Genomic DNA, 22,213 nt, shown 5'->3' on the forward strand with positions numbered 1-22,213 from the left:
GCAAACAGTTCTCGGTCGTATGCGGACCATTTGTTTTGACTTTTGGACAATTTCATAGAGAAAAATGCGATGGGTTCCCATATGTCGGCTAATTGCATGAGAGCACCACCCACTGCGACATCTGAAGCATCTACCCAAGCACTTAATTTAGCTCCAGGAAGTGGATGTCTCAGTAGTGTGGCATTTGCCATGGCATCTTTGGCCAAAGTGAACGACTTTGTTGCTTCATCGGTCCACGCGAGTTGGTCGTTGGCACGAGCAGAACGAGGTGATTTTTTATTTTTAACCTATAGGTTAATTGTTAAAACTTCTTCCGGGCCCGTGTCCGCTCCGTGTGAAAGGCTTCTAAATCAGGTGAGTACGGTGGGTGATCCAGCACACAATCCTTTTTTGGGCCAAGAAAGCACGCACAATCTTGCATTTGTGGGCCGCGTTTGGTACATTGTCGTGCAACAACAAGCATGTCCCTTGTTCCCGATATTCGGGTCGAACTCGAACAATTCTGGCCCATAAACGATTTAAAATACCCACATAATAGTCACCATTCACAGTTTGCTCTTCTGGTAAGAATTCCTTATCTATATATATAAAATTGATTTTCTGTGTGTCTGTCTGTGTGTGTGAATGTTCTCTATACAGATCTACAATTTTAGATCGATCGTCACCAAATTTTGCATATATACCAAATGGGATCCGACTTGAACGATAGGCTACTTCAAAATTTCGTCAAAGCAGGGCAAATGCCCCAAATGGGCAAAAACTGTCGGGCAACAATGGTTTTTGGGCATCAACAATCACTTTCGGAATGTTCACTTTGGTTAACGTGGTTCCCTAGCAACGCGTTTCAGACGTGTACATGCCTTTACAATGGTTTGTCACTTCTTTAATGGTTCCAGTACATGGAGAAAACTTTGAAGCATCAAGTATTGTTGCTAGGAGAAATGGAAGTCCAAGCTGTTACAAAGGCCAAGTCAGTATTGAGAGTCTGCGTTGAGAAGTGATGAAGTATATCTATCTAAACGCCTGATTTTTTGTGTTTACAATAATTCCAAATGATTCTTATTTCATGGACGAAAGAATAACAGGAGGTGACATCAGAAACGAAAATTGAAGCCGTTGTGGCAACCCTATGGGCTACCGCTCTTTTCCCTATACTTAACATGTGTTTTGCCGGATCGTATTCTTTTAAAATATTAATAACTAAATAAATTTAAGCACCATGACCATTTAATGCGTCTTCAGGTAATCTACATGATTCAATAAAGGGGAAAAATAAAATCTTATCCTTATATAAGGGGTTGTTATATTTTTAATTTATTTTTGAAAAGGGGGAAGATCACTTTTCACTCTCGAATCGTCATAAGTTTTAGTTCAGTGCTTCAATTTATTTTAAAAATGTGATGCATCACATTAATGTCTATGGGAATATGATTAATTAAAATAATATGAAGCTGCAATAAAATGCAATTTCATAATTTTTTCTTTAACTGTTTATCTTGCCTTTTTGTTTCGTTCATCATTATGATAGATCCGGGACATTTCGAAATGTTGAAGTTTTATATTCTGCTGGTTTACAGAATGGCAACTCTTCTGTTTTGTTTATCTTGTACAATTTACTTTTGATAAGAGTGGCAACTATCAGTCTTGTTTACGCGGCCATGCTGTACGGTTGTATCTGTCTATCTCTCTATACAATTAAACTTATATTACGGGATTCCCTGCGCCCAGTCAATGTGTTTGACTATGAATTAGTTTCATAATTTTCACACGAAAGTGTTTCAGGCCTGTGGGCGCTCATCTTAAGCTTTACATGAGGAATTTTGATTTCTGAATCAGTTCTGAGGTGCTCGAGCACCTTCTGACAGGGCCGTAGCTAGGATTTTTGCCACCCGAGGCAAACATGATTCAGCCGTCCGGGGCAAACAGCATTTTGCCGCCCCCGTGCCTCAAAGTACTGGAAGTGCTCGAACGTCGTCCGCCACTGGGTATTTATGGTTTTGCTGCCTGTAGGCTGTACAAATTTCGCCACCCTTCTTCCGTTCCACTCTCATATTCTTGAATACGTATTACTGGAAATATATGCTGCCCATCCGAACTTTCCGCTATGTAGATGTATTGAGAAAAAAATATTAAAAAATAAAAAACTTTTTTTACGAGCCGTGATAAGTCATCTCTCTGGCCTATAGTATTTAGAAAAATTATCTGGGCTGTTTTTTTTTCCTCTTCAATTACTTTGCTTTTAAAGTGGTATGTGTACGAAAATTCGACAAAAAAGTTTCGAATGGAATTCTAAATTGAAATCTAAAATTGTGTCTGTGTTCGAGTTTTTGCCTGGAATGGAGAAATATTTCTACAATATTTTAGTATAAACAGCTGAAAGGCATTATATATGCTAATGTTTTGCATATATAATGTTTTTCGCAAAAAAAGTCAGATTTTTTTCAAACACCGCTTGTTCAAGTGTCTTTAAACATTGTCTTTCTCCCAGCACTGAGGTGTTACATACATTGGCATAATTTTTTTTTAAAATTAAAATGCCGAGAAGAAAATTTGTGGCACAAGATATGGGTAAATTTTGGTAATTTTTGTAAAAGATTCTATGTTGTTGAAGTTAATATTCGAAAACAAATAACAACTAAAATTGTAAAAGCTCTCGTTCAATTGTATAAATATATCCAAAGAATTTGAGGGAAAAAAATCGAGTTCCTAAAGTGAATAGTAAATGATTTTTAAAAACGGGAATGTTTCTCATAGGAAAGCATGGGAAGCCACGGTTTGTTTGGGCTTACTTGGTCCCTTTAATAGAGCGATCACTGGCTTCATCTGGCAACCCAGATTCCCCATGCTTTCTCAACGGAGGCGCTGATCGCGTCACATCCTGTTATTCTTTCCTCCATGTTCTTATTTAGTGGTATTGCGTAAAAAAAATGCCTCCAAAAAAAACGAAAAGCGATAGGATTTATCAATCCAAAAACAAAAAAAAAATCAAATTATCCAGGAAATCGGAGTCGCTGCAAAATCGGGAATCCCGACTTTGTGAAAACTAAAGAAGAGTTGAAGTACTGAGAGCCGTCGAAACCATCCACCAACGTCAATCTCGACAACAAGAAAACAAAAGAACTGCAGCAGCAAGAGCCGTGGAAACAACGAACAGACGCAGAATTCGACTCGAAGAAAATAAAACAAGAACCGCTGCAGCTAGGGGGGAAGAAACGATGAATCAACGCGTCAGCCAACTTGAACAGAATCGAACAAGAACCGCAGTAGCCAGAGAAGAGGAAACAACGGATCATCGAGTGAGCCGGCTGGAGCAGGATCGGACAAGAACCACAGCAGCTAGGAAGAACAAACGATGGATCAACGAGTCAACCGACTTTAGCAGAATAAGAAAAGAACTGCATCAGCTAGGAAGACGAAACAGCTCAGCAGTGTCGAGATCGATTAGAAAGAGACCGTAATCGTCATGGACGATCAAAAGAAACAGCATCTGACTTGAAATTGGTAGCATTCAGTTATAATCAAAACTGCAACTATTAGTACCATCCTAAAGTATTAATTGGAAAAATAAATCGGAAATGTAATTATTGTCAAGCTAAAAAATTCAAAACTGAATCACCAGGAATGTTTTGTTCAAATAGAAAAGTTTAACTATTGCCATTAAATGAACCTCCGGAACCATTCCTTTCTTATGCGTCGGGCACAACACCAGAAGCAAAATATTTCTTGCAAAATATAAGAAAATACAATTCATGCTTTCAAATGACATCTTTTGGCACAACAGCAACTGTAAAAGAAACGGGTTTCATGCCAACTTTCAAAATTCAAGGTCAAATTTATCACAAAGCTGGATCTCTTCTTCCCCAAACCAAAGAAAGACCAAAATTCCTGCAAGTGTATTTTAATGGGCAATGAAGAAATTGAAGCCAACCAACGTTGCGACAATATTTCAGGAATGAGAAAAGATATAATACTAAATTTGCAGAGACTTTTTCATAATAATAACAATTTAGTTATTTTGTTCAAAACGGCATTGGAAAAAATGCCTTCTGATGGATATAAGATAGTTATACGAGCGGACAAGAAACCTATGGGTGAACATGAGACGCTTTAATTCTCCCACCATTAATGAGGTGGCAATAATCGTGGTAGGGAATGAATTCGATAACCGGGACATAGTCATTCACAAACGAAATGATGTTCTCCAACGAATTTCGTTAACGCATCGCTCATATGATGCCCTCCAGTATCCATTGCTGTTTTGGCAAGTGGAAGATGGATATCACTTCAATCTTAAGCAAGCTGATCCCAACACAGAGTTATCAACCAATAAAAAAGTATCTGCCAATGATTTCTATGCATATAGAATAATGATGAGAGATCAGTGTTCAAACCACATTTTAAAATGTCGCCAACTTTTCCATCAATTTGTTGTTGATATGTATGCAAAAATTGAAAGCGAGCGCCTTCTTTTCATAAGGTTGAACCAAAAGAAGCTACGAGTGGATGACTACATTCACTTGAAAGATGCCGTAGCTAGCGATGGAAATGTACCACACATCGGCCAAACAGTTATTTTACCGGCAACGTATACCGGAAGTCCACGGCATATGCACGAGTATGCTCAAGATGCTATGTCTTACGTTCGATCATATTGGCCGTCCAGATCTATTCATCACTTTCACGTGTAATCCTGCTTGGCCCGAGGTTAAAGATGAACTTATGGTCGGTCAAGTGCCAAGTGATAGACATGATTTGACCGCGAGAGTTTTTAAACAAAAACTGACAAGTTTATTGACGTAATAACCAAGAGTTATGTTTATGGGGAAAGTCGCTGTTGGATGTATTCAGTCGAATGGCAAAAAAGAGGACTTCCACATGCTCATATGGCTCCAAGATAAGATTCGTCCAACTCAGATCGACAGTGTCATATCAGCGGAACTTCCAGATCCAAAAAAAGATCCTCTGTTGTTTGAAGTCATTACAAAGAATATGATTCATGGACCATGCGGAGCCCTTAATCCCAATTCGCCATGCATGAAGGATGGAAAGTGCTCGAAAAAATATCCTTTTAATGCTTTCGAAGATGTTCCAGGCTCATATAAATGTCGAATACTGCAACTCTGTGAAATCAATCAAATACATTTGTAAATATGTCAACAAGGGCAGTGACATGGCCGTTTTCGAGTTAGCTGACGGAAGTAGGCCAAATGACGAGATCACGAGGTATCAAATGGGAAGGTATATCAGCAGTAATGAAGCAATTTGGAGGATTCTAAATTTTCCAATTCATGATCGTTATCCAGCAGTTGTTCATCTCAGCGTTCACCTCGAAAATGGACAACGAATCTATTTCACTGCTGAAAACGTACGGGAGAAAGCTGCCCAACCCCCCCCAAACACAACATTGACAGCCTTTTTCATTTTATGTCAACAAGATCTATTTGCAAAAATGTTGCTGTACTCAGAAGTTCCCAAGAATTACGCATGGGACACGTCGAGAAGAACGTTCAGCAAGAGGAAAAAAGGCTATCCAGTACCAGGATACGATGATATAAGAGCAACGGATACATTAGGACGAGTCTACACAGTTCACCCAAACAATGTAGAGTGCTACTATCCGAGATTATTGCTCCATATCATCCGAGGTCCGACTTCTTTCACTCATCTGAAAACTTTTGAAGGAGAAGTGTGTTCATTCAGGGAAGCATGTCAGAAGCACGGTTTGCTAGAAGACGACCAGCATTGGGAGATGACATTATCTGAAGCGTCACTCCTGTCCTTTCCTGCTCAATTGCGAAGGCTTTTTGCAATTATACTGACAACTTGCAGCCCATCTAACCCCAAAAATCTGTGGGAAAAGCACAAAACCAATCTGAGCGAAGATATTCTCATGCAAGCACGAAAAGCGTGTCCAGGCTTGGACTTGAATTTCACATCAGACATTTTCGATAAAAGCTTGATATTGCTTGAAAATGTATGTTTAGCCATCAATGGAAAAACTCTCACTCAGCTTGGTCTCGATGCGCCTTCGCAAAATGTGTCTGATGCTCTCGATAGAGATTTATTGAGAGAACTACAATAAGAGCAATTTGGAAACGTATGTTTCTGTCCACAAGCCCCTTATGAATGAAGAACAACGAGATGCATACAGTGCTATTTTTCATTCTGTTATTCATGGAAACGGTGGACTTTTTTTTCTTGATGCAATAGGAGGTACAGGAAAAACATTCCTCATCAACTTGCTTTTGGCCGAGATACGTAAAAATGGTGGTATTGCTGTCGCCGTGGCTTCCTCTGGAATTGCTTCAACGTTACTGGATGGAGGACGAACTGCACACTCAGCTATCAAATTACCTTTGAATGTGACATGGTCGGAAAATCCCGTCTGTAACATCAGCAAGCATACTGGTCAAGCCAAAGTACTTCAGGCATGCAAGATTATTTTTCCTGATGAGTGCACAATGGCCCACAAAAAGTCTCTTGAAGCACTTGACAGAACCATGCAGGATATTAGAGGAAACTCGAGTATAATGGGAGGAGCTGTAGTTGTTCTTGCAGGAGATTTTCGCCAAACTCTCCCTGTCATCCCACGTTCAACACCAGTGGACCAACTGAACGCATGTCTCAAAGCATCCCATATTTGGAAGTACACTAAAAAGTTAGCACTAAAGATAAATATGAGAGTTTATTTACAGAGAAATCCGTCGATGCAAAAATTCTCACGTGAATTACTGCGTCTTGGCAATGGCAATTTTCCGACGGATCCGACCACCATGTTATTTTCTTTTTCGCCTGATTTTTGTCAGCTGTTACCGTCGCTCCAGGAAGTTGTCAACAAAGTTTTTCCCAACATCCGTGGAAATTTTAAAAACACCGAATGGCTATGCGGGCGAGCAATTTTGTCTCCAAAAAACGACAATGTTAATGCAATAAACATGATAATACAAAGCAAGCTTCCCGATCCCGAAGTTGCTTACAAATCGTTTGACAGTCGTTGAAAATGATCAAGCCACCACAACAGAATTCCTCAACTCCTTAGAACCACTGGGATTGCCTCCTCATAGACTGGTTTTAAACGTCGGAGCTCCAATTATGCTTCTGAGAAATCTGGATCCTCCAAAACTGTGTAATGGAACCAGGCTACGCATCAAGAAACTTATGGTCAACATCATAGAAGCGACAATATTGACTGGAAGTGGTGAAGATGTGTTCATTCCACGAATGCCTATGATACCAACTAACTTGCCTTTTGATTTCAAGAGATTGCAATTTCCCATAAGACTTGCCTTTGCCATTACCATCAATAAAGCTCAAGCACAATCTCTCAAAGTTGCAGATATCAATCTGGAAAATCCATGCTTCTCCCACGACCAGCTTTATGTTGCATGTTCCAGGGTGGGATTACCTGAAAACTTATATGTATTTGCTCCGGAAGGAAAGACTAAAAACATTGTTTATCATAAAGCTTTAGAATGATAATTTCGAAATTCGCAACATGCTTAAATTTTTGTTATGAAAGTTCGCAACATGTTTTCCCCCGAATTTTTGTAATTATACAAATTCGCATTTCTATATCATTTTGGCATTGTGCAAGTTCGAAACATGTTCCCTTATCTATTTTTGTAATTATGCAAGTTCGCAACACGTTTTTTCTCTCATTTTTTTTTATTATACACGTTTGCAACATGTTCTCAATTTTGTTATTATACAAGTTCGCAACATGTTTTCTCCCGCATCTTTGTAATTATACAAATCCGAATTGTTCTACCATTTTGGCAATTGTGCAAGTTCGAAACATGTTCCCTTATCTATTTTTGTAATTATGCAAGTTCGCAAAATGCTTTTTCTTTCATTTTTATCGTTATACAAGTTCGTATAGCATGTTTTTCTCTCATTTTTTATATTGAGCAATTTCGCGAAATGTTTTTTCTCTCATTTTTGTTATAAAATTTTCTCATTTTTGAAACTATACAAATTCGCAACATGTTTTCTTTCCCATTTTTGTACCCGGGCAACGCCGGGTATTATAGCTAGTCTATATATGAAATTGATTTTCTGTGTGTGTGAATGTTCTCTATACAAATCTACAATTTTAGATCGATCGTCACCAAATTTTGCATATATACCAAATGGGACCCGACTTGAACGATAGGCTACTTTAAAAGTTCGTCAGAGCAGGGCAAATGCCACAAATTGGCGAAAAACTGTCGGGCAACAATGGTTTCTGGGCCTCAACAATCACTTTCGGAACGTTTACTTTGGTTCCTTAGCAATACCTTTACAATGGTTTGTCACTTCTTTAATGCTGCCAGTATATATGTATAATAATAGTTTATGCCTTTATAATGGTTTGCCATTTTTTCAATCCTCCCAGTAATGAGAGCTTTTTGAATAGACGTCCGAATCGTAATCAGCATCACTTTGAGGGTTAGGCAAAGGCTGATCCCCATAGAAATCAGTGTTAAAATTGCCGATTTTACTGTAAAAATGCGGAAATTTATAGTGGGTTTTCCGCCACATCAGTAAAAATTGTATTGAATTGTCGATTTTTCAAATATTGAGTTCGCTTAGAGATATACGAAGCCCAGAAAGTTAAATATGAAGTAATCGAGAGACCCGGGTTCGACTCCCGGTAGAGGCAGAGATGAGTTTTTTCCTTCCTTAAAAAAGTAACATCTCAAGTAATAAATATTCTTCACAACATCCAGTCTTCTATATATCTTGTATTAACAAGTGGAGAGCGACATTAATGTCATATATATAGCCCTCTGGTGGCTCGTCGTCCATGAGCTATTAGCTGATTGGTTTCACCGTCCATTGCACGGTTCCGTTCGGCATATATACGCTCTAGCGAAGGAAAATCTCTATCTCCTCTGTAGCTTAGTGGTCAGAGCACTCGTCCGGCAATCGAGGGACCCGGGTTCGACTCCCGGTAGAGGCAGAGATGAGTTTTTCCCTTCCTTAAAAAAGTAACATCTCAAGTAATAAATATTCTTCACAACATCCAGTCTTCTATATATCTTGTATTAACAAGTGGAGAGCGACATTCATGTCATATATGAAGTAATTAGCCGGACCTACATTTAAGTTGGATATGCAATGCAATAACATTGATTTTAACATTTTATTTACATCTCAAGCATGAAAATTAATGTGTCTGTATTGTGTTTTAATATTCAACTGCATAAATTTAATATTAAACTGTTTTAAAATTAATTATGGGCCCGTAAAGTATATCGAAGAAATTCCACAGCTTTAATTAAGCATTTCTTAAGCAGAAATAGGGAGATGGATAACTTGAAGTTCGGGGGGGGGGGGGGGGGAGTGGAATCAAAATATCTCTAGCGCCCATTAAAAAATATATTCATTTCTACGTTTCTTTAAATCCAAATTTGTTTCTTTCATGAGTCGCGCGGGAAGTCCTAATATTATACAAATACAACGCCACAACAGGCAAATTGCCCAACGAGGTGGCTGACTTAAGAACATCATGGATCCCCGAGCCATTTTTTGGAGGCCCTACCTACTACTGCTACACCACACATGCACCCCGCCCACACCCCCTACCCCGCGGAACCCCCAACGAATCGGTACATGCGGGAATGTGCGTGTACGTGTAGTGATACCTGACGTGAAGTTTTTTTGTTTCTCTGTAATGCTTGTTATGTGTAGTGCTGCCATCTGCCACCAGTTTTTCTAACTATGAGTGAAGTGTTATGATTGAATGATTTATCGTTGTAGGACTGTTGCTCTCTGTGGCGAGACTTGTTAACGGGGAGATCGGCTCGCATTTGCGCCTTGAAGTTGGGAACCACAGAAAACCAACTTCAGCCGACCACCACTGTGGGGTTCGAACCCGGATCCTCGCATCACGAGTCCGTCACTATAACCACTCGACCACCACAGCGGCAAGTAAGGTATTAGTTACCTTAAACACGGTTTGTATGTCCCTCAAAGAAAGAGGGAAATATCACGTGATCCAAAAAGCCTCATTGAAGAAAACCCGGGCAGCGACGGGTATTATAGCTAGTCTATATATAAAATTGATTTTCTGTGTGTGTTTTCTCTATACAAATCTACAATTTTAGATCGATCATCAAATTTTGCTTATATACTAAATGAGACCCGACTTGAACAACAGGCTCGTCAGAACAGGGCAAATGCCCGAAACGGGCGAAAAACTGTCGGGCAACAATGGTTTTTGGGCATCAACAATCACTTTCTAAACTTTTACTTTGGTTATCGTGGTTCCCTAGCAATGCATTTCAGACGTGTATGTGCCTTTACAATGGTTTGTCACTTCTTTAATGCTGCCAGTATATGTATAATAGTTTATGCCTCTGTAATGGTTTGCAACTTTTTCAATCCTCTCAGTAATGAGGCTGTTTGAATAGACGTCCGAATCGTAATTCGGACGTCCACGCGGACGTCCAATTAACCACAACAGTACTGACGGGGAATTACCCACCTCTGACTTGGATGGCTTCTCGATTGACAACAAACCACCGGGCAAATTAAAATGTGTGTTAATAAATGCCAGGAGCTTGGGTAACAAGAAAGATTTTTTAGAAACTATGATAGTTGTGGAGGACTTGGATCTTATAGTCATTACAGAATCTTGGACAAACGATGGGGATGAATCTTTCTTACACATCTCCGGATACGATACTTTTTTGAGAAATAGATCTGATAGGAAAGGGGGTGGAGTGTTGATATACGTGAAATCATGTTTGAAGGCTAGAGAGTGTAACGTGCAGAGAAGTGATATTGAAACCATATGGGTTGAACTTGAGAACAAAAGACGTCATAAGCTTATTGTTGGGGTTTGTTACAATCCACCGAATAGGGATCAAAACTATATCGCCAAAATGCATGATGAAATTTCCTACATGTGTAAGCGAAAGAGGGTTCTCATACTAGGGGATTTCAATTACCCGGGTATTGATTGGGAGAACCTTTCATCTGGAAATCAGTATGAAAGAGACTTTCTTAAGTTGGTGCTCGAAAATTTTTTGTATCAGCATGTATCAGAAGCCACTAGGGGTACTGCTATTTTGGATTTAGTTCTTACTAGTTCTGAGGATCTAGTTGAACATGTTTCGGTGGGGGAAGAGTTTTCTTCCAGTGATCATCGTATCGTCAGATTTCACTGTAACTTTTCCTCGGGTGAGGTTGATAACAAAAGACTGGTTCCTTGTTTTCGGAGAACTAACTTTGATGTTTTGCGAAGAAGGTTAGCGGAAGTTTTCAAAGACCGGTTGGAATCAGTAGGGGTGGTAAGTCAATGGGAAGAATTTAGTACGAAGCTGTCCTCTGTTTTGCATGACGTCATACCCTTTGTTCGAAAAAAGCGTGTTTGTACATCACACCCTCTATGGTTCACGGATAGCGTGCGGAACCTTTATCTTGAAAAGAAAAGAGCATTCAGAGAGTATAAAAGTGGACGAGGTGACCTATCATTGTTTACTGATAGAAGAAGACTGTTGAAGAAAGCGATAAGGGATAGTAAAAAGCAAGTTGAATCTAGGTTGGCAGATAACATTGGCTCTGACCCAAAATCATTTTTTCGATACGTCAATAATGGATGTAAGGGGACAGTTGGCCCCCTCTCGATAGGAGGCTCAAAAGTAGAGAGCAATGTAGGCATGTGTAGTGCTTTCAATGACTTTTTCGCGTCGGTTTTTAATGGAGATAATGATATTCGATATACGGGTGTTGCATGGGGTAATAAAACGCTCAACGATATTCAAGTGGAAGACGTGGAGGTCCTAAATCTTCTAAGAAATGTATGTGCAAGCAAAGCACCAGGACCAGATGATATCTATCCCAGGGTTCTCAGGGAAGGTGCTAATGAATTGTTGGGGCCAGTCGCACAGATATACAGGAGTAGTGTTGCTGAGGGTATCGTCCCGAGAGATTGGAAACTGGCTAACGTTGTTCCGATATTTAAGAAGGGTAGTAGAGAAGTGGTGTCTAATTATCGTCCAGTGAGTTTGACGAGCTCCCTCTCGAAAATTTTGGAAATTATCATCAAAAGGCAGTTTGTGAAGTGGATAGACGAGAATAATGTATTGTCGGATAATCAGCATGGGTTCAGGAAGGGGAAGTCATGTGTAACTAACCTCCTTTGCTTCTATGATTACGTGACTAAGGCTTTGGGTAAGAGCAAAAATGTCGACGTTGTTTACCTTGATTTCCAGAAGGCATTCGATCGGGTCCAACATGGCAAACTCTTGAAGCGTTTACACGAGATTGGAATAGGGGGCAACTTGCTGAATTGGATAGAATCGTGGTTAAGAGATAGGTCGCAACGAGTTATGGTGAACGGGGAATTCTCTGGTTGGACAGACGTCACAAGTGGAGTTCCTCAGGGAAGTGTCCTTGGCCCCATACTTTTTTCACTTTTTATCGACAAACTCGATCAGGGTATCGATGGAATTACTAGCAAATTCGCAGATGATGTGAAGCTAATGGGGGTAATCGGAAATGAAAGCGATAGGGAGTTGCTCCAGACCAACTTAAACAAGATTGCAGCATGGGCAAATGAATGGAGCATGACGTTTAGCGTAGATAAGTGCATGGTCGCTCATTTTGGTTCGAACAACCCACGGTTCTCTTACGAGTTGAATGGTGTCACTATCCCGGATGCAACTAGAGTCACCGATTTGGGAATTCTCATTGACGAGCGACTTAAGTTTTCTGAACATTGTTCAGCGGTTGTCAAAAAATCGAATAGAATGCTTGGTCTCATTTTCAAAAAGGTCTCTTCGCGTTCTCCTAAAGTCATTCTTCCGCTTTTTCGAGGCTTAGTTCGTCCTGGACTGGAGCATGCTGTAAGGTTTTGGAGACCATACCTACAGAGGGACATAGACTTGGTTGAAGGGGTGCAGAGAAGAGCTACGCGTGTCCTTATTGGCACACAGGGCTTGAGTTATGAAGAAAGACTTCATTTTTTGAATATGTTTACATTGGATGAACGCAGGTGTCGAGGAGATATGATCGAAGTGTTCAAAATTTTCAATGGGATGGATAGGATGGACCATGAACTGCTTTTACAAGGGGACACCAGTATCGATTGGTGAGGGACAATGCAAGGTTATGGTGTCGCAGGGAATTTTTCTCCAATAGGGTTGTTAATAAATGGAATAGCTTACCCCCGGAGGTAGTAAATTGTAACACAATTGACACGTTTAAAAAGAAATACGATAAACATGTTGGGGTAAATCGAGAAGCTATCCATTCTTAGAATAAGACAACCATAAGTATTCTTTATGGGCATTGTATAATATTTTATCATGTGTATATATTGTTTGTAATTTGTGTTAATTGCATTTTTAATTGGGTTGCTGTATTTTTGAAACATATGACAACCATATTTTTATGGGCATCTTTTTATCAGCCACCTCGTTGGGCATTTTGCCTGTTGTGGCGTTGTATTTGTAATCAGCATCACTTTGAGGGTCTTAGCAAAGGGCCATCCCCATAGAAATCAGCGTTAAAATTGTCGATTTTATTGTAGAAATGCGGAAATTTAGTGGGATGTTGCCTGCCACATCAATAATTTTAAAAATTGTATTGAATTCTCCATTTTTGAGTTCGCTTATAGATAGTAAGCTCAGAAAATTAAATATGAACTAATTAGCCGGGCCTACATTTAAGTTGGATATCCATGCAATAACATTGATTTCAACATTTTATTTACATCTCAAGCATGAAAATTAATGTCTCCGTATTGTTGGCAGATGGATAGCTTGAAGTTCAAAAGAGGGGGGGGGGGAGAATCTAAATACCTAGCGCCCCTTGAAAAAGGAAAAAAATATATTCATTTCTACTTTTCTTTAAATCTAGATTGTTTCTTTCATGAGTCGCGCAGGAAGTTTGGTTAACTTAGACACGGTTTACATGTCGCTCAAAGAAAAAGGGAGATATCATGTGATCCAAAATGTCTCATTGAAGAAAACCCGGGCAACAAAATTCCATATGTACTCGGGTTTTACCATGGGATATGCTCATTGCATAGCTGCCAACTTTTTAAAATGAAAATTAGGGAAGATTTTCGCGCAGACGCGTATTTTATACTAAAACCACTCCTTAATAAACACAAAAGGGAAATTTTCCAAATAAAATAGGGATTTTCCACATATAAAAGTTGAAGCGTAGGGAATAAAATGTCAACACAAAAATTGGAGTCAAATAAAATAGGAATTTTACACACGTGTGTGTGGAAGATAAACCCTTGGGAATAAAATCCCTACCCAAAAAACAAGTGAAATTGGAGGCCAAAACTTCAATGGTGATCTAAAAAAAATATTGTGTCCAATCAGAAACGATGTGAACAAACATTCTGCGCGAATGATCCCAAAATCCTCGGAAGATGAAAGGAAAAACGCGTCAATTTTTGATGAACACTGACATTTTGTGGCACTTGCTTGATGTTTTTTGATTTCGCATGGTGATGATGTCAGTCTTTCCATCATGACCGATGTTTATATCCTTAACACAATTTGTACAAAAAGAAAAATTAAATATTTTTTTTGCTTATCAGTATTCATGTTTTGTTATTGCACGTACCTAACTTCAACAAAAGAGGAAGTTTTGACTACATGCGCGTCACTATAATCTTCAATTATTATCCAGGACTATTGGCTGCTAAGCTATTTCCCTGCACGGTAGGACAAACAACTTTTCTTGTTACAATCAGTGTTTGTAGAACTTCCTTATATAAAAAAGGAATTTCCCACTATCTTCCCCCCCCCCCCACTTGCGACGTCATTTCGAAAGGGGGAAAAACCATCGAGGAGAAAGTGTTTTTATTTTTCCTCGATTGGTATTTCTCCTCTAAGGGAAAAACTAATTCTTGAGGGATTGTTTTCAGAAGCGGGAATTTTTAGGGACAGTTAGGGATTTTTTGTGATTTTCGTAAAAATTCGGGAGATTTAAGAACTTTTCGGGAGGTCGAGAGATGAAGCTAAAATTCGGGAGACTCGGCAGCTATGCCATTGGCTAAGACGCCTCCTTGTAATGTTGAAGGCGAGGTTTCAGAATGAAATTTGCGCTCCCTGGGTCTAGCCACGACCACCTAAATTACACGGGCCTCTGCACACGTGATCAAGTAAGCTGTGACGTCAGCAACAGTAGTGCTATCTCTTGCCCTTCGCCTACGTAAGACGCCTTCATATACCATTGTGTATTAAGGAGTTCTACCACTGGCAAAGCTCACAATTACGTCATTAAAGATCGCGCGATAATATTACAAGGATCTAAAATTTTATATAGTAATATAACAATTATCATAATAAATATATATTATCACAACGCAAAAAAAAAAGTTTCCGACTACTTTATTAGTAAATACCTCTGTAGTTCGGGCTCGGCCACCTCGCTTAGCTCCTCCGGCCGTTAAAGGGGGCCCTTGCCAAAGCCTCCTAGATACTTCTAGGCGGCTTTGCCCCTGCTCCTGGCATGGGCGGAGATACGGGGGGGGGGGGCATTGCCCCCAGCGTCAAAGGTGGAGTCGACTAATCTAATGTATATATGAGCTAACATCACCATCGTGCGCCCCCCCCCCCCCAGACTACCAAGTCAATCACCGCCTATGGCTCCCGGACTGCAAGACCAGATATGGTTCACGCTCTGTCCCAAAAGGGATGTAAGCGCTTTACCACGAGGGACTGCACCGGGCCTCTGGGCCCGGTGCCTCCGGCCCTCAGTCCCTATGATTGAGGCTCCAAGCCATCAGGCCTGGTCCCCTACCTCCATTGCTCGGAGCAACTTGCATCCTCCTCCCCGAGCAATGCCGGGACTCACAAACCCGAACAAAAGCCAAGGCCGACCCCAGAAACCCCCTGGGATTTTATTTCTATGTATAATATTTACATTTTATATGAACATATATACATTTCATGTTCATTTTACAATTCTACATTTCTTTTATACATTATATTTTCACATGTATTCATATGTGTATTCTATATCACATTGAAAGTGGTATTTGACATGTGAAATATAGCATGATCTTTTGACATAGTTTACATGTTTCTCTTATTCACAGTGTGTGAGACATCATTACAAATAGTTATATTTGTGTATTCTATAACATACTGAGCGAGCGACATTATGATTGTTATACATATTTCTATTTGTCAGATTATTCGGGGTCTGAAGAGTCCTCTGCTGAGGTTGATTGTATCTGGGCAACTGGTCTCTGACGGTAGGTTCTTATAATGAATTTTTCTTGATTGTCTTCCAGCTGTTCTATCAGTTGGTCGATCTTTCGCATTCTCCCCGGGTGTTCTAGAAGTTTTTGTCTCCATGTGCCGATGTTGTTTTCTGCTGGGGTTCCGAAATGGAGGTTGCTTGTTAGCTGGCATAATGCATGAGCGTCCCTTTATGGCCACATTCGCAGTTGTTGTCATTGATGATTTTAAAACGTTCTAGGTACGATGGAAAGGGCCCATGTTCAGAGAAGAAAATTATCATTCCCTTTGTCCAGTTTCGATCTTTTAGTTTAACTCTGGGTAACACTTGTATTTTTCTTCCTGTTTTTGTTTCTGTGTCCCAGCGGTTCTGCCATTTGTAGATCATTTCTTTTTGGCCCCCGGACTGAAAATATCAACTCTGTTCTCGGCAAAACTGATAAGTTGAAACAAGACAGTGATGGTTACTCGTGGCCAAAATTGGTTCACATGGGAAATTTTGAGAGTTCGTCAAACAAAAGAATTTTTGTGGAAAAAAGTATATAAACGCAAAAAATATGTAAATATTTGATTACATATTTCCACCAATAGATGGCAGCACAATTTTCGGAAGGTGAGGGAGAAATTTCGCTTGACGGGGTTGCCATCACTGAAACAAGATGTTCCGAAAATCGACCGCGGGTACTATCCAAAAAAAAAAAATTCCAGCGGATTTTTGATGGATTCGAACCCACAACCTTCATTACACAAATCCAGGGGTGGAAAATGAAAATTTGATTTTTGTAGCGGGAAAAATTACTTCCGCGTAGCAGTAAAAATGTTTTTGTGGCAGCATTTATCAGTTTTGCAGTACACTAAAATTTTGGCAGTAAATAAAATACACCGTTTTTATATGCAATAGCATACACCGGATTAGTTTTTACTTCAAAAAACAGAGTTATCTCAGAAAGGGGTCCTGGCCCCCGTTAAGGCACAAAATAGAGATTTCCTCTAGAAGAAATATTTTTTAAGTTTTAGATCAGCAAAAAACTGAGATACTTCTTGATATTTATATTTCTACATTCTCTACAATATCAACAAATGAGAGACAAAACACATGGTATTTCAGATTTAAAAATAATTTGAAAATGGGTGTTTTCAGATTTAGCTTGCAGACTTGGTAATCACTAATTTAAAGAAAAAGCTCACCAAAGGAGAGGCTTCAAACTTATTAGAAAAGTAACTATTTTTCTTATTTTTGCCTCTGATGCAAGTCTAAGTAGTGCTTTTGTTTTCTTCAATTTCAAACATTCTTGAATCTTGATCTTGCTTCTTTTACCAGAATTTAAAAATTTACCCATTTCATATTTAAAGCGATAAGTGGTGCTTTGAGTTCGCATACATTCGACATACTTTGACATGACTTCTTTTCCTGGGTCATTTTTAGAATATTTATTAAGTTTCTGAGAATTTCGATTAGAGTGAGACTTGAATTATTAGACCATAGACTTAAATTACTTTCAACTCAAACCTACAGAATTAAATTATTTTTGATTTAAACTATAGAATAATGATTAAACTATTAGAAATTCAAGAAAATGATTTCACAAAAAATTCAATCTCAGTACATCTGTTTTCACTCCCTATTTTTTAACTGATTTGTGATTGCTCCATGTGTTTTATATTCCAGTATCTTTAACAGATTTTCAGTCTCTCGTTTTACTTCCAAGTTTTCTATGATTCATTTTCTACTATTCATGCTCTTGATATGCCATTTCTTTTCTATGTTATTCACCAGCATGTTTAGTGTTCAATGGGAAATGGTTTCCAGATAAGCATTAATTAACATTACTTTGTCTAGACCTATGGTTGGTTTCAAAGGAACAAAAAGATTATTCATGTAAGTGTTGCGCTTGTTATGTGTTCAAGTGTTGCCATTGGAGCCGTCTTAAGAGCATCATGGGCCCCACGGGCCAAGTGATTTTTCTGAGGCCCTACCAGGTAAATTCTCGAAAATTTCAACATTTCATTTTTGTGAGACCCCCATGCCGTGCCAGCCCATGCGTTAAGATGGCACTGGTTGCCATCTATCTTCAAAATCAAATTTTTTTCTGCAAATTTTAAACTACAACTGTGTTGGATGTAATAATTTTCAGAAACCATTGTAATTTATGATTCAGTTCATGTAGCTGGAACACAACTCAGATAGTATGCAATAAATATGTGTAAGTTTATGAATTTTAATACTGATGATTTCGTAAGTGAATATAAAGCCCAGGATAAGACCTTTAACGCTTTCGGGTCTAGGCCAGAGTCTCGGGCTTAACTTTCAACTCTTGTAGCTATAAAATAGCTAAATATATATGTCCCCAGTGTTTTTAAACATAATCTATAAATCTTCTAGTTCCAAAAAAATATATAGTCGAATCCCGTTTTAACAAATACCGTTACAGCGAAAATCTCGTTTTAACGAACACTTTTCTAAACCCTCAAATAAGTTTACATAGGAACAATGCTAGGCAATTTGGAATTCCTTTATAACGAAATTTCGTTTTAACGAAGTGATTCCTCCGGTATCTTGGCGTTCGTTATAACGGGATTCGACTGTAGATGGCAGCAGCCAAGGAATGTAGCTTTCTGAAACGATGTAGAAATAAGTATAGTTCAAACATATTTGTCTTCCTAGGTAAGGTAGCCATGTTTGTTGTGTTCCGCGATGTTTCAAACGATTTTTAGACTTATCAGATGCCGGTGATTTGGCTGAACTTATATATATACTGATATATATTAGCACAAAATTCTTTGTTAGAGTTATCAGATTCAGTTGATCCTGAATACCAGCCCGCTTGTATAAGAGATTCAAAATCGCAGTTCTCAGATGATGACAATAGCACTGGTAAATATATTTGATTTTTTGCTTTCGAACAATTTTGTGTATATTACTTTTTTTTTTCAAACGTTTCAGGACGTATATTTTACAAAAAATCGTACGTATTGGACGTATTCATTTTAGATGAAAAGGAGAAACGGAGCAAATCAAAGACGGAAACTCGAAAAAGATTGAGGAAAGAAACTCGAACTTATTACTAATCTTGAGGTGTTGCTCTGTGCGTAAATGTGTTTCGAAGTGCACCATACCAAATTTTACAAGATATATATTTTAATAAAAACTATTTTTAGATATTTGTACAACATTTGGGTAAATTTTTATTCAGAAGTATTTGCAATTTTATGTTGAAAAATTGTTTTTTTATGCGGAACTCTAACTTGGACTTTAAAACTCTAAAACATCCTATTTTAATTATTTCTCATTTAATATTAATTATTAGTACTTTTAAATAATTGCTATGTTATGAAAGAAAAGAGTGAAAATTTCTGGCTAAAAAACTATAGAAGAATAATTTTAGAATTTTTTAGAAGAAAATAAGACTTTTAAAAAAAATCATGAAAAAAGTGTCAAAAACCCTCAGTCCACAGAGACAAACATAGTCGAAAGAAATAGCACAGACCCGAAAGTGTTAATGACTAAACTGCCTATGTTATATCTCACCATATTACTCATGGCATATACAAAAATCTGCAAGTTTTCCCCAGATAATTTTACTCATGCAGCTTATATGCCAGAGAGGCACCAAAATGATGTTTCGCACAGGTGAGAATTTTGTCTCAAGCCTTTCCCGCTCCTTCACATGATTGCAAAGGGGCTATTATATATTTTTTTAATAAAGGGACTTGAGAAAAAGTGTGACCCAGGTGTCTGTAGAAAATAATGACCTAGGCAAACCACATTCGCAGATGTAGAAGCCCCTAGCTGTATAACTGCTTTATCCCAAACCACTGTAGCCTGCGTCGGATGACTGTTAAGAAAAAGACAGATGAGGGGCAATAGGTTTGTTAGATCAGCTCTTATTTTATGATACAGACCAATGTTTCTCATAGTATTCTGATCTTGGAAGGGGCGATCACCATCCTCTGGAACTGTGTCTGTTTTGAAATCGGCTATAAACTGTAGATCCCAATACAATTAGTCCTGTTATGCAGAATATTATAATGATGTGATAAAAATGGTTACTGTAGCTGTGAGGGACCCTAGCTTGTTACTGTATTATTTTCATTATCAGTGTCTCTACCCAAAGAAAAAATTTGTGAATTTTGTTCAACACTGCTTGTCTGCCTAAATAAGCTTTGCTGGAATCTTATATCAAATACCTTTCAAACCAACCACGACCAAAGTAATTTTAATTAATGCGCAGCTGGAAACCATTTATGATTGAACACTAAACATGCTGGTGAATGACCTAAAAGGAAATGACTAAAGCCTAGATTATATGCATCTGCATATATTGGCCTTTTTTAACATTAATGAATATAAATGAATAAAATCAAAGAATTTTCAGCATATGTGCATATTTTTGAAGGTTTATTTAAGCCAACTCAATTTTTCTTTTTTACAATTTTTTCAAATAAATATTGTTCATAATATTTTCATAACATCGGTTTTTCAACCACAGGTGAAATTTAGTGAATTAATACATATTTATAAAGTATTTTACGAATATTAACCGTTTTATTGTAAGGCTATTTCTAGAGATATGTCAAAGTATTAAATTTTTTTAGAAATAGTGTCAAAATTCATGTTATTGCTATTTTTGTTATTGAGCAGCTATAACAAACTGAAAATTAAAAATGCCTCAATAAAAATATGTAGAATTTATTTGCATATGCGGGTGATATTTTTGCATATGCACATTTTGTATTTTAAGTGCTTATTTTTGTATTTATAAGTGCTTATTTTTGCATTTATAAGTGCTTATTTTTGCATTTATAAGTGCTTATTTTTGCATTTTTAAGTGCATATTTTTGCATTTTTAAGTGCATATTTGCATATTTTTAGAGCATATTTCGCCACTTTTTAAGTGCATATAATCCGGGCTCTAGAAATGACATATCAAGAAAAAGAATAGTAAAAAATGAATTGTAGAAAACATGGAAGCAAAACGAGAGACTGAAAATCTGTTTAAGATACTGGAAAATAAAATACATGAAGCAATCACAAATCAGTTAAAAATGAGTGAAAACAGATGTTCTCCGATTGAATTTTTTGCAAAAATAAATTGAAAGACTAGACTTTTTTTTGGAAAAAAAATAGCTAGAAACAGCGCTTGAAGGCTTTTTTGTTCTGTGGATGAATCGTAATTCGCGTAGTTTGACCCCATTTTATATGTTGTTGAGAGCCTAGGCCCTGAATCCTGGGGATGGGGCCCTCAAGCTAATTCTATTTGCAGCACCCAAGAAATAAAATTGTGGGAGGGGAAATGACGTCATCGAAAAGTCAGCTTCTATTGCGATGCAACTTCGAAGTTTCTTAAGGGAAAATTTTGGTTTTTATGCAAGATGGCGCAGAATTTAAAAATTTTGGTGTTTTTGTAGCAGAATGTAACAGATGTCAGAAATTGTAGCAGATTTTCCACTCCTGCAAATCCCATGCTCCAACCATTAAACCGACTGGCACATGTCGATCACAGGTAAAATCAGGTATCATCAGCAACAACCATTTTCAATCCACTGCTGGATGAAGGTTTCCTCTAAATTTTTCCATTCTGCTCTGTCTGATGCTGGATGAAGCCATCCAGTTGACTCCAGCCACTTTCTTGATCTCGTCAATCCATCTGGTGTGGGGACGCCTTTTCGGACGTTTAACACCACAAGGTATTACAAAATTAGGTATATGTATCATTAAACGTTTCCAGGAAATATATTGGCGCCAACCAACAGTCACCGGAAAAACGCGTGTCAATAGCTAATAGCTATGCATGTGCATTACATTGAGGCTCGAAGTCATGATCTGTAGCGCTTAGAAATTCTAACAGTTAACATTACCAGCCAATCAGAGTCTAGTCAACTGTGACATCATAGAAACGTCACAGTAGACGTCGAGGCTACCGCAACTTTTGATCCATTTGGCGCCAACATCTTTCCTGGCGACATTTCATAATGGATATACTAAATTCAACTGCAGCTCCACAACCACGATTGGT

General features: G+C 38.3%; 1 long non-coding RNA gene across 1 annotated transcript in view; it reads left to right on the forward strand.

The window, feature by feature from the left end:
• Positions 1–19,301, forward strand: part of LOC149070950 (uncharacterized) — a 52,240-nt gene extending 32,939 nt beyond the window's left edge. The window contains exons 2-3 of the long non-coding RNA XR_016194989.1: positions 16,147–16,210; positions 19,141–19,301. This is a non-coding gene — a long non-coding RNA (uncharacterized LOC149070950). The remainder of the gene's footprint in view (positions 1–16,146; positions 16,211–19,140) is intronic.
• The last annotated feature ends 2,912 nt before the right edge of the window (positions 19,302–22,213 follow it).

This window comes from Pholcus phalangioides, unplaced genomic scaffold (assembly GCF_987345545.1).
Source record: "Pholcus phalangioides strain wild (caught in Gottingen) unplaced genomic scaffold, Ppha-v1.0 ptg000020l_1, whole genome shotgun sequence".
In the NCBI taxonomy this organism is placed as follows: domain Eukaryota; kingdom Metazoa; phylum Arthropoda; class Arachnida; order Araneae; family Pholcidae; genus Pholcus; species Pholcus phalangioides.